Below are 13,183 nucleotides of genomic sequence, written 5' to 3' on the forward strand. Positions count from 1 at the left end.
CGCCGCCCCGGCTGACGCGGTTTCGTGCCGCCCCGGCAGACGCGGTTTTTTGCCGCCCCGGCTGACGCAGTTCGGACTTGGCACTTTTTGGCTGAGCCTTGCTGGCGGCCCACTCACTCGATCGCCATGTCTGTTTGCCACAGTTTTCCCGGTGGTGCCGCACCCGGGCTCGCCCCGGCAGACGCGTTTTTTTTTTCTTTCGCCCCGGCTGACGCAGTTTTCGCGCCGCCCCGGCAGACGCGGTTTTCGCGCCGCCCCGGCAGACGCGGTTTTTTGCGCCGCCCCGGCTGACGCAGTTCGGACTTGGCACTTTTTGGCTGAGCCTGGCTGGCGGCCCACTCACTCGATCGCCATGTCTGTTTGCCACAGTTTTCCCGGTGGTGCCGCACCCGGGCTCGCCCCGGCTGACGCAGTTTTCGCGCCGCCCCGGCTGACGCGGTTTCGTGCCGCCCCGGCAGACGCGGTTTTTTGCGCCGCCCCGGCTGACGCGGTTTTTTGCCGCCCCGGCTGACGCAGTTCGGACTTGGCACTTTTCGGCTGTGCCTGGCTGGCGGCCCACTCACTCGATCGCCATGTCTGTTTGCCACAGTTTTCCCGGTGGTGCCGCACCCGGGCTCGCCCCGGCAGACGCGTTTTTTTTTTTTTCTTTCGCCCCGGCTGACGCAGTTTTCGCGCCGCCCCGGCTGACGCGGTTTCGTGCCGCCCCGGCAGACGCGGTTTTTTGCGCCGCCCCGGCTGACGCGGTTTTTGCCGCCCCGGCTGACGCAGTTCGGACTTAGCACTTTTTGGCTGAGCCTGGCTGGTGGCCCACTCACTCGATCGCCATGTCTGTTAGCCACAGTTTTCCCGGTGGTGCCGCACCCGGGCTCGCCCCGGCTGACGCAGTTTTCGCGCCGCCCCGGCTGACGCGGTTTCGTGCCGCCCCGGCAGACGCGGTTTTCGCGCCGCCCCGGCTGACGCGGTTTTTGCCGCCCCGGCTGACGCAGTTCGGACTTAGCACTTTTCGGCTGTGCCTGGCTGGCGGCCCACTCACTCGATCGCCATGTCTGTTTGCCACAGTTTTCCCGGTGGTGCCGCACCCGGGCTCGCCCCGGCTGACGCAGTTTTCGCGCCGCCCCGGCTGACGCGGTTTCGTGCCGCCCCGGCAGACGCGGTTTTCGCGCCGCCCCGGCTGACGCGGTTTCGTGCCGCCCCGGCAGACGCGGTTTTTTGCCGCCCCAGCTGACGCAGTTCGGACTTAGCACTTTTTGGCTGAGCCTTGCTGGCGGCCCACTCACTCGATCGCCATGTCTGTTTGCCACAGTTTTCCCGGTGGTGCCGCACCCGGGCTCGCCCCGGCAGACGCGTTTTTTTTTTTCTTTCGCCCCGGCTGACGCAGTTTTCGCGCCGCCCCGGCAGACGCGGTTTTCGCGCCGCCCCGGCAGACGCGGTTTTTTGCGCCGCCCCGGCTGACGCGGTTTTTTGCCGCCCCGGCTGACGCAGTTCGGACTTGGCACTTTTTGGCTGAGCCTGGCTGGCGGCCCACTCACTCGATCGCCATGTCTGTTTGCCACAGTTTTCCCGGTGGTGCCGCACCCGGGCTCGCCCCGGCTGACGCAGTTTTCGCGCCGCCCCGGCTGACGCGGTTTCGTGCCGCCCCGGCAGACGCGGTTTTTTGCGCCGCCCCGGCTGACGCGGTTTTTTGCCGCCCCGGCTGACACGGTTCGGACTTTGCACTTTTCGGCTGTGCCTGGCTGGCGGCCCACTCACTCGATCGCCATGTCTGTTTGCCACAGTTTTCCCGGTGGTGCCGCACCCGGGCTCGCCCCGGCAGACGCGTTTTTTTTTTTTTTTTCTTTCGCCCCGGCTGACGCAGTTTTCGCGCCGCCCCGGCTGACGCGGTTTCGTGCCGCCCCGGCAGACGCGGTTTTTTGCGCCGCCCCGGCTGACGTGGTTTTTGCCGCCCCGGCTGACGCAGTTCGGACTTTGCACTTTTTGGCTGAGCCTGGCTGGCGGCCCACTCACTCGATCGCCATGTCTGTTTGCCACAGTTTTCCCGGTGGTGCCGCACCCGGGCTCGCCCCGGCAGACGCGTTTTTTTTTTCCTTCGCCCCGGCAGACGTGGTTCCCCCCCCCCCCCTCCGTCTTTCTTTTTGTTTTTTTTTTCGCCGCGGCTGAAGTGGATTTTTCGGTGCCTCGACGCCCCGGTAGTCGCGGTTTTTCCGTTTCCGCACGGCCCCGGCTGACGCTGCTCGGTCACAGTCGCCTTTTGTGGTGATTGCAGACTTCTTGAGCGCGGGTGTTTTTTTTTTTGTTGTTGTTGTTGTTTTATTACGCATTCGCTCCAGCAGACGCTGTTTAGACTTTTTGTTTCCTCTTTTATCCTGCGACGAGGTGACGAGGTTTATTCGGTGCCCCGCCGCCCCGGCTGAAGTGATTTTTCCTGTCCCGTGCCGCCCCGGCTGACGCGGTTGGGACTTCGCGTTTGTTCGGCCGCCACGGGTTTTGGCGCACTCGCTCGGTTGCTTGTTGTTGCCACTTGTTGCGAACCCAGGTTTCTTGAGCGAGCGCGGGCGTTTTTTCTTCCTTTCTTTCTTTGTTCTATGTGTTAGCGAATCGGCCTTTAATATCACACGAGGACTCACAACCAACAATTTTCAGTTTGAAGTGTAAAAAATCTGCAGGTGTTGACGTAACTGACTTGCCCCGTACCCTTGAGTACATCCATGAAGTTCTCGTAGTACTACTAAATCGCATTATTCCAAGTGGAGAAATTCCCATAAACTTGCAAACCTCTACACGAAAATCGGTGCGCGTGATAAAGTTGAAAATTATCGTCCGATATCAAATGTGCCTTCTATAACACAAATTCTAGGAAAAAAAAAAAAAAAACACTTGTTCGCCGTTTTCTGCGCCGTGACTGGCAGCACTCCGGCGAAGCGAAACGGGGTCGATTCGAGCACGATATCGGCGTCTTTCGACGTGCTCGCCGGCGACCGTCGCACGAGTACGTCGCACGAGCGCGTCTGCCGGGGCGCCGTTTGCGAAGCCGACGCAAAAGTGGGAACCGCCGCTCGGATGATCGCCGCTTTCGGCAGAGTGAGTGTTGGCACTCCGGGGAAGCGAAACAGCGTGAATGCGCCCACGAAATCGGCGTATTTTGAAGTGCCCGCCGGCGACCGTCGCACGAGTACGGTAAACCGCGTCAGCCGGGGCGTAGTTCGGGACGCCGACGAAAAAGTGGGAAGCGCAACTCGGATCTTCGCCGTTTTTGCAGGAGTGAGTGGCGGCCCTCCTGCGAGACCAAGAAGCATCGATTCGTGCACGAATTCGGCGCCTTTCGACGTGATCGCCGGCGACCGTCGCTCGAGTAGGGCAAACCGCGTCTGCCGGGGCGGGCTTCGGGACGCCGATGCGAAAGTGGGAAACGCTGCTCGGATGTTCGCCGTTTTTGGCCGAGTGAGTGCTGGCACACGGGCGAAGCCAAACGGGGCCGATTACGGCACGATATCGGCGTCTTTCGACGTGCCCGCCGGCGACCGTCGCACGAGTACGGTAAACCGCGTCAGCCCGGGCGGAGTTCGGGACGCCGATGCGAAAGTGGAGAACGCCGCTCGGATCTTCGCCGTTTTTGGAGGAGTGAGTGGCGGCACTCCGGAGAAGCCAAGGAGCGCCAATTAGCGCACGATATCGGCGTCTTTCGACGCGCTCGCCGGCGACCGTCGCACGAGTAGGGCAAACCGCGTCTGCCGGGGCGGGGTTTACGACGCCGACGCAAAAGTGGGAACCGCCGCTCGGATGTTGGCCGTTTTTGGCAGAGTGAGTGCTGGCACTCCGGCGACGCGAAAGAGCGCGAATGCGCCCACGAAAGTGGCGTATTTGGACGTGCGTGACGGCGACCGCTGCAGGAGTACGAAAAACCACGTCAGCCGGGGCGAGCGACACACGGCGGTCTGGGTGCTTATCGCTGCTATTATAGGGGCACCCCGGCAGACGCAGAAAAAAAAAAAAAATTTTCGACCTTCTTTTTTGCTGGTCGAGCTCGGGTAACCCAGGTCGCAATGGGAGCCGCGCACGAAAGCGGCGTCGCGAGACGCGTTCGCGGTCGCTAGTCGCACGAGCTCGGCAACCGCGTCAGCCGGCGCGGAGTTCGGGATGCCGACGGCTAAGTGGGTACCGCTGCTCGGATGTTCGCCGTTTTTGGCCGAGTGAGTGCTGGCACTCCGGTGAAGCCAAGGAGCGCCAATTCGTGCACGATATCGGCGTCTTTCGACGTGCCCGCCGGCCACCGCCGCACGAGTACGGCAAACCGCGTCTGCCGGGGCGGGGTTCGCGACGCGTACGCAATAGTGGGAACCGTCGCTCGGATGTTCGTCGTCTTTGGCCGAGCGAGTGCTGGCACTCCGGCGAAGCGAAACGGGGCCGATTCGGGCACGATATCGGCGTATTTCGACGTGCTCGCCGGCGACCGTCGCACGAGTACGGCAAAGCGCGTCTGCCGGGGCGAGGTTTGCGACGCCGACGAAAAAGTGGGAAGCGCCGCTCGGATCTTCGCCGTTTTTGCAGGAGTGAGTGGCGGCCCTCCTGCGAGACCAAGAAGCATCGACTCGCGCACGATATCGGTGTCTTTCGACGTGCCCGCCGGCCACCGCCGCACGAGTACGGCAAACCGCGTATGCCGGGGCGGGGTTGGCGACGCCGACGCAAAAGTGGGAACCGCCACTAGGATGTTCGCCGTTTTTGGCAGAGTGAGTGCTGGCACTCCGGCGAAGCGAAAGAGCGCGAATGCGCCCACGAAAGTGGCGTGTTTGGACGTGCTTGACGACGACCACCGCAGGAAAACGAAAAACCACGTCAGCCGGGGCGAGCGACCCATGGCGGTCTGGGTGCTTATCGCTGCTATTATAGGGGCACCCCGGCAGACGCAAAAAAAAAAAAAAAATTTTTTTCGACATTCTTTTTTGCTCGTCGACCTCGGGTGACCCAGGTCGCAGTGGGAGCCGCGCACGAAAGCGGCGTCGCGAGACGGCTTCGCGGTCGCTAGTCGCACGAGCTCGGCAACCGCGTCTGCCGGGGCGGAGTTCGGGACGCCGACGGCTAAGTGGGAACCGCCGCTCGGATGTTCGCCGTTTGTGGCCGAGTGAGTGCTGGCACTCCGGCGAAGCCAAACGGGGCCGATTCCGGCACGATATCGGCGTCTTTCTACGTGCTCGCCGGCGACCGTCGCACGAGTACGGCAAAGTGCGTCTGCCGGGGCGGGGTTTGCGACGCGTACGCAATAGTGAGAACCGTCGCTCGGATGTTCGTCGTCTTTCGCCGAGCCAGTGCTGGCAATCCGGCGAAGCCGAACGGAGCCGATTCGGGCACGATATCGGCGTCTTTCCACGTGCTCGCCGGCGACCGTCGCACGAGTACGGTAAACCGCGTCAGCCGGGGCGGAGTTCGGGACGCCGATGCGAAAGTGGGAAGCGCCGCTCGGATCTTCGCCGTTTTTGGAGGAGTCAGTGGCGGCACTCCGGTGAAGCCAAGGTGCGCCAATTCGCGCACGATATCGGCGTCTTTCGACGTGCCCGCCGGCCACCGTCGCACGAGTACGGCAAACCTCGTCTGCCGGGGCGGGGTTTGCGACGCCGACGCAAAAGTGGGAACCGCCGCTCGGATGTTCGCCGTTTTTGGCAGAGTGAGTGCTGGCACTCCGGCGAAGCGAAAGAGCGCGAATGCGCCCACGAAAGTGGCGTGTTTGGACGTGCTTGACGACGACCACCGCAGGAAAACGAAAAACCACGTCAGCCGGGGCGAGCGACCCATGGCGGTCTGGGTGCTTATCGCTGCTATTATAGGGGCACCCCGGCAGACGCAAAAAAAAAAAAAAATTTTTTTCGACATTCTTTTTTGCTCGTCGACCTCGGGTGACCCAGGTCGCAGTGGGAGCCGCGCACGAAAGCGGCGTCGCGAGACGGCTTCGCGGTCGCTAGTCGCACGAGCTCGGCAACCGCGTCTGCCGGGGCGGAGTTCGGGACGCCGACGGCTAAGTGGGAACCGCCGCTCGGATGTTCGCCGTTTGTGGCCGAGTGAGTGCTGGCACTCCGGCGAAGCCAAACGGGGCCGATTCCGGCACGATATCGGCGTCTTTCTACGTGCTCGCCGGCGACCGTCGCACGAGTACGGCAAAGTGCGTCTGCCGGGGCGGGGTTTGCGACGCGTACGCAATAGTGAGAACCGTCGCTCGGATGTTCGTCGTCTTTCGCCGAGCCAGTGCTGGCACTCCGGCGAAGCCGAACGGAGCCGATTCGGGCACGATATCGGCGTCTTTCCACGTGCTCGCCGGCGACCGTCGCACGAGTACGGTAAACCGCGTCAGCCGGGGCGGAGTTCGGGACGCCGATGCGAAAGTGGGAAGCGCCGCTCGGATCTTCGCCGTTTTTGGAGGAGTCAGTGGCGGCACTCCGGTGAAGCCAAGGTGCGCCAATTCGCGCACGATATCGGCGTCTTTCGACGTGCCCGCCGGCCACCGTCGCACGAGTACGGCAAACCTCGTCTGCCGGGGCGGGGTTTGCGACGCCGACGCAAAAGTGGGAACCGCCGCTCGGATGTTCGCCGTTTTTGGCAGAGTGAGTGCTGGCACTCCGGCGAAGCGAAAGAGCGTGAATGCGCCCACGAAAGTAGCGTATTTGGACGTGCTTGACGGCGACCGCCGCAGGAGTACGAAAAACCACGTCAGCCGGGGCGAGCGACCCACGGCGGTCTGGGTGCTTATCGCTGCTATTATAGGGGCACCCCGGCAGACGCAGAAAGAAAAAAAAAAATGGGGACATGGCGTGCGTCACCGTGCGGCTTCGCAGCGTTGCCGAAGTCGCCGAGCCCTTCGACTGAGCCGAACGGCGGACAGGGAACGTTGGTCGGCCGTTCTAACCTGTCGGTGCCACGCCGAGACGTCGTTAAGGAAAACCGCGTCGTGGGCCTCTACGACGCCGTCGAGTCGTTGTACGTTTGGTGTCCAGCGTGTCGGCGGCGAGTAGCGGACACGTCGTTCACGACTTCGGTCTTTCGCAGTCGACGCGAACTTGCGGAGAGTCGTGGTGCCTCACGTTTTCGGCAGAAACCGCGGCGGAATTTTCCCGTGCGTGCGCGCACGACCTCGGTGCTGTGCCGTCAGCGTAGTGTTGCACAAACTCGTGGCCTACCCAAGGTGCGGTACGTTTGCGGCCGTATCCTCGGTGGGAATTTCGTGAGTAGGGTCGCAAATTCTACGACCTCGGCGGGTTTGAGAGCGACGTAGACTTGTGGCACGCTCAACATGCCACACGTTTCGGGGCACACCCGCGGTGAAATTTTCTCGAGTACGCTCGTATTAGGGCCCAAGGAGGTCTGGGTACTTATCGCTGCTATTATGTGGGGGTTCTCGTGAGCGGCGTACGCGAAAGCGACCGGGTGTCTGATATGCGGCGGGCTTCGGCCTCGTCAAGCGTGTCCTCGGGTCTGCTCCAGGGGAATCCACGGCAGTCGTCTGCAGCCTCATCCGCTTGATGCGTTAGGGGCTGGTTGTCGGACGGTGCCGTTTTACCACGATATCGAGGTGTGTTCCGTGTCGTCCTCGGGCGATTCAGATGCGAAAGCGCCGAAGACGCGGGCGTGACCCGTCGTCTGGCGGCTTTGCAGTCTCGGCTCCGTTGCTAGTTCCGGCCGGTCCACCGACAGTGCAGCGGGCTTGGGCAACCCGCACGGCGCGACCGAGTCGATGCAACGAAAAAGAGCGAGCATGAACGTGCTTCTTGCCGCACGGCTCCCACTCGTCTTTCGGGAAGGTTGTGCCGTAGCGAGCTCGAACGCCGTCATCTCGGAGTGCAAAATAAGCGTGTTGGGGCGCCTGAAGGTGGCCTCCGCCGCACACAGACTGCGTCCGGCCCGCCGAGGGCGAGGACGGACGCGCAGTCGAACGATTACCTGGTTGATCCTGCCAGTAATCATATGCTTGTCTCAAAGATTAAGCCATGCATGTCTAAGTACATGCCGAAATAAGGCGAAACCGCGAATGGCTCATTAAATCAGTTATGGTTCCTTAGATCGTTTCTTCCTACTTGGATAACTGTGGCAATTCTAGAGCTAATACATGCAGTGAGCCTGGAGCCCTTTGGGTAACGGGTGCTTTTATTAGACCAAGATCGATCGGGTTTCGGCCCGTATTGTGTGGTGACTCTGGATAACTTTGTGCTGATCGCATGGCCACGAGCCGGCGACGTTTCTTTCAAGTGTCTGCCTTATCAACTTTCGATGGTAGGTTACTTGCTTACCATGGTTGTTACGGGTAACGGAGAATCAGGGTTCGATTCCGGAGAGGGAGCCTGAGAAACGGCTACCACATCCAAGGAAGGCAGCAGGCGCGCAAATTACCCACTCCCGGCACGGGGAGGTAGTGACGAAAAATAACAATACGGGACTCTTTTGAGGCCCCGTAATTGAAATGAGTACACTCTAAATCCTTTAACGAGGATCAATTGGAGGGCAAGTCTGGTGCCAGCAGCCGCGGTAATTCCAGCTCCAATAGCGTATACTAAAGCTGCTGCGGTTAAAAAGCTCGTAGTTGGATCTCAGTTCCAGACGAGTAGTGCATCTACCCGATGCGACGGCTCGGACTGAACATCATGCCGGTTCTTTCTTGGTGCACTTCATTGTGTGCCTCGAGATGGCCGGTGCTTTTACTTTGAAAAAATTAGAGTGCTCAACGCAGGCGAGTCGCCTGAATAAACTTGCATGGAATAATAGAACAAGACCTCGTTTCTGTTCTGTTGGTTTTTGGAATACGAGGTAATGATTAAGAGGGACGGACGGGGGCATTCGTATTGCGGCGCTAGAGGTGAAATTCTTGGACCGTCGCAAGACGAACTACTGCGAAAGCATTTGCCAAGAATGTTTTCATTGATCAAGAACGAAAGTCAGAGGTTCGAAGGCGATCAGATACCGCCCTAGTTCTGACCATAAACGATGCCAACCAGCGATCCGCCTGAGTTACTCAAATGACTCGGCGGGCAGCTTCCGGGAAACCAAAGTATTTGGGTTCCGGGGGAAGTATGGTTGCAAAGCTGAAACTTAAAGGAATTGACGGAAGGGCACCACCAGGAGTGGAGCCTGCGGCTTAATTTGACTCAACACGGGAAAACTTACCCGGCCCGGACACTGGGAGGATTGACAGATTGAGAGCTCTTTCTTGATTCGGTGGATGGTGGTGCATGGCCGTTCTTAGTTGGTGGAGCGATTTGTCTGGTTAATTCCGATAACGAACGAGACTCTAGCCTATTAAATAGGTGCGGGGTTCCCAGCACCTTACAACCTTCTTAGAGGGACAAGCGGCTCCTAGCCGCACGAAACAGAGCAATAACAGGTCTGTGATGCCCTTAGATGTCCGGGGCCGCACGCGCGCTACACTGAAGGAAGCAGCGTGTCTTTATCCCTGTCTGAAAAGACTGGGTAACCCGTGGAACTTCTTTCGTGATTGGGATAGGGGCTTGCAATTGTTCCCCTTGAACGAGGAATTCCCAGTAAGCGCGAGTCATAAGCTCGCGTTGATTACGTCCCTGCCCTTTGTACACACCGCCCGTCGCTACTACCGATTGAATGATTTAGTGAGGTCTTCGGACCGATGTCCGGCGCGGCCTTTCGGTTGCGCCGGTCTGTTGGAAAGATGACCAAACTTGATCATTTAGAGGAAGTAAAAGTCGTAACAAGGTTTCCGTAGGTGAACCTGCGGAAGGATCATTAACGGATTGTGAAGGGTGAGCGCCTCAGCTGCGTCTGCGCCCGACACTTTCTGCCGCTGACCCCGTTTGGACGCGGGGTCGGCTTTTCCCCACGGGGCTGCCTGAATGTGGAGCGGCACCCCGTGACAAATTGTTGCGCCCAGCGGACGCCAACACCGCGACCTTGGACGGTCGGCCAGGTGGCGGACGCGGGTACAAACGGCGCAACGCACTCATAGGTCGGCTTTCGACCCGCCACTGCACCGTGGCTCGAAGCGCTCGAAATGCGCGACCCGACCGCTGCGGGACCGCCTAGTACTGTAAACAGGAGCGGCGGAGCGCGAACGGCGAGTCGTGGTTACGTCGGTAGAAGGCGAGGCTGCGCGTTCCCGAAACGCCAGCCGAGTGCCCTCCCGACCGTTCGAGCGTGCAAGAACGAGACCCGACAATCGCGCGGCGACTGCCAAGTACGAGAGGAACGGCACAAGCGTCGGCGGTCGGTCAAGGAACTGGCGATGTGACGGGTCCGCTGTGCACCAGTGCATACCGTCCCGCCGTCCGCGGCAAGCGCCTCCGCGTCCTCGGGTGACGGAGGCTGCCGGTCGGTTCTTGCAGGCGAGGGATCTCGCTGGCACCGGTTCGCGTTGACGCGCGGCCGGTCATGGCACGGCGATGCGACGGCCGAGGTGCGCAGTACTCGATGGAGGAACCGCACGCTCCGATGACCGTCCCGCCCTCCGCGGCGTATGCGTACCGACCGTAATGGTTGCAGCAGCGCCGGCCGGCTTTTGAATTCGCCACACGAAACACGGTGCGAGATCGCGGTTAGGGGAGCGTCGACGTTGCCAGGCGTTTTGCTTGCTGCCGAGGGAAAGGCGGCACGGCCACGTCGCGCTCGTCGCGATTAGCGGGTCTGCGCGCTTTGGGAAGGTGCCGCAACGACTTGCCGAAAGAGGAAGCACGGAAGAACGAGGGACTTGGACGTCCCGACAATTGAACGCACTTGCGGCCAGGCCCTTGCTGGCTTCGTTCTTCCGCCTCGAGTAGGCTCGTACGCGGCTCCGGCGCCGAAAGTGGTCCTTGGCACCGACTTCGGTGGACGTGGGAAGTGCCGCGCAAGTACGGCGCGCCTGGCTCCACCTGTTGGCTAAAGTAGGCAGCCGGATCGGCATTTTGGTGTGCGGTGGCAAACCGTGGATGCGAAAAAAGCTTGTGCGATTTCGTGGAACAAAAAGCGGGGGTCCCCCTTTTTATGCGGAGGAGACCGACCCGCCCGCCGTGGTGAACCGCGACGCCACGGTAAAAACGGGAGAGGCTTGTCGATGGGACCGTGCATCCCGCGCTCCACGGAGGCCGGGAGGCGGCCGCCCGAGGAAATGTGTAGCCGTCGAGGCCCGCATCTGCGTGCACTCTTATCCAAATGGGTGTACCGCAGGCATTTTCTGGTTAGGCGGGCCAATGAGAGCGAGCACACAACGATACCTACGGGTCCGGCTTGGAGAACCGGCTTCGACGCCTCCCGAGTATTTATAGAGGGGTGGACCACGAAAGCACTCGCAAGTAGCGGAAGCGAAACGCCGTCCGAAACACACCGTTTGCTCGATTTGCGGCAGCCGAAAAAGGCGCGGCAGAGTTTTGGAGTCCAAGCGTGCGCTGAAAAGCGCCCTTCTTGGCCACTGTTTGGCCGAGTGCCAGAAACGTTTGGTTTTGACTGTACGGAATTGAACAAACACTTTTTCACGACTCTAAGCGGTGGATCACTCGGTTCTCGGGTCGATGAAGAACGCAGCCAGCTGCGAGACTTGGTGTGAATTGCAGGACACACTGAGCACTGATTCTTTGAACGCACATTGCGGCCTTGGGTCTTCCCTTGGCTTCGTCTGTCTGAGGGTCGGATCACATATCAAGAGAGCCTTCGGCGCACAAGGGAACGTGAGCCGTCGACTCGTTTTGACCGCGTCGGCAACACGGACAGCACGCTGAACACCTCACAGCGAGCGCCAACAGCGGCCACTCAAGGGCGAGACGGTGGCGACCGTCGTGCCAGAGCCCAACCGAAACGGGGGCGACCGACTGCATTGAGGATGTGGCACCTCGTTGAGACCGCCGCAGGACTTCGAGTCGGAAGGAAGCCTGCAGGGAAAGTGCGGTCGAGGTTGCGTACTCCTCTCTGCGACCGGGCGCGCAAGAGCTGCGAGAGCCACGGACGCGCAACTTTAACGCACGGTAAACACGAGGAGCGAAAGCCGGCCAGCAAAGCTTCTCCAGCCGTGCGCAAAGTGCGCGAGATCGCAGCCTTGCGTTGCGCTTGTTGCCCTCGAAGTAAGCAGGGTGTCCCGTAGACCGGGCGCTCGAACACGCTGCGGGGCCGTGCCTCCTCCAGGCTTTGCCGCGCGAACAGGGAACGTTCGCGCGCAAAGCGCAGGGAGGTGAGGAGGCTGCGCCCGACGTTTGCGGTTCGCTGCGTACGCGGTTGATGCGGAGAGCACGGCGCGACGACTTGCCGCGAAGCGGAAAAAGTCTCCCGCACGAGTTGGCGAAACGTTGGCGAAGCTTAAGGCGTTCTCGTCGTAGTCCGCCGTCGGTCTAAGTGCTTCGCAGTTCCCGTCCCGTTCAAAAAACTGGGCCACTCCAGTTGGGGCGGGGGCGACGCTACACGAGACGATGCCTCTCGCCAGGCTGCGTGGCTGCCCTTGCGGCGGCGGCGACTGGCCTCGGCGGTGTTTGGGCTTTCGACACGGTCGTTTATCACGCAACTGCTCGGACGACGCACGCGCGCAGCGGAATGCCGCTTGCCAGCCTTGTGAAGATGTGACCCTGTACAGGGTTGCGGGCGCACTTGGTAGGGCGTCGTACTCGGTTCGCGATGGGTTTACGAACGTGTCCCGTCACTTCCACGTCACACCGGTTGTGCGCCGCACGCGTGCAGCGGGGAAGCCGATTGCCAGCCTTGTGAAGAAGTGGCCCTGTACAGGGTTGCGGGCGCACTTGGTAGGGCGAGCGCACGCGGTCGTGCAGGAAGTTGATGGAAGCGAATGTATCCGCTGTCGACCTCAGATCAGGCGAGACAACCCGCTGAATTTAAGCATATCACTAAGCGGAGGAAAAGAAACCAACAGGGATTCCCCGAGTAGCTGCGAGCGAAACGGGACCGAGCCCAGCACCGAATCCCCCGTCCTTGCAGGCGGTCGGGAAATGTGGTGTATGGGAGGCGACGTTCTCGGGTGTTTGCGACGGTGCAAGTCCCCCTGACAGGGGCTTGTCCCAGAGTGGGTGCCAGGCCCGTCTCCGCCGTTGCGCGCCCGGGATGGAGCCTCCCGTGAGTCGGGTTGCTTGAGAGTGCAGCCCTAAGTGGGTGGTAAACTCCATCTAAGGCTAAATACGACCGAGAGACCGATAGTTCACAAGTACCGTGAGGGAAAGTTGAAAAGAACTTTGAAGAGAGAGTTCAAGAGTACGTGAAACCGCTT

The 13,183-nt window shown here is 60.8% G+C and overlaps 2 non-coding genes across 2 annotated transcripts; both read left to right on the top strand.

Annotated features, from left to right (window-relative positions):
* The first annotated feature begins 7,920 nt into the window (after positions 1-7,920).
* On the top strand, positions 7,921-9,735 carry LOC142791946 (small subunit ribosomal RNA). The gene has a single exon (XR_012890527.1). It is a non-coding gene; the product is annotated as a small subunit ribosomal RNA (ribosomal RNA).
* Positions 9,736-11,454: 1,719 nt separating this feature from the next.
* Positions 11,455-11,607, top strand: LOC142791929 (5.8S ribosomal RNA). Its single transcript, XR_012890511.1, has one exon. It is a non-coding gene; the product is annotated as a 5.8S ribosomal RNA (ribosomal RNA).
* Positions 11,608-13,183: the final 1,576 nt, after the last annotated feature.

The sequence above is a fragment of the Rhipicephalus microplus genome, unplaced genomic scaffold, assembly GCF_043290135.1.
Source record: "Rhipicephalus microplus isolate Deutch F79 unplaced genomic scaffold, USDA_Rmic scaffold_199, whole genome shotgun sequence".
Classification (NCBI taxonomy): domain Eukaryota; kingdom Metazoa; phylum Arthropoda; class Arachnida; order Ixodida; family Ixodidae; genus Rhipicephalus; species Rhipicephalus microplus.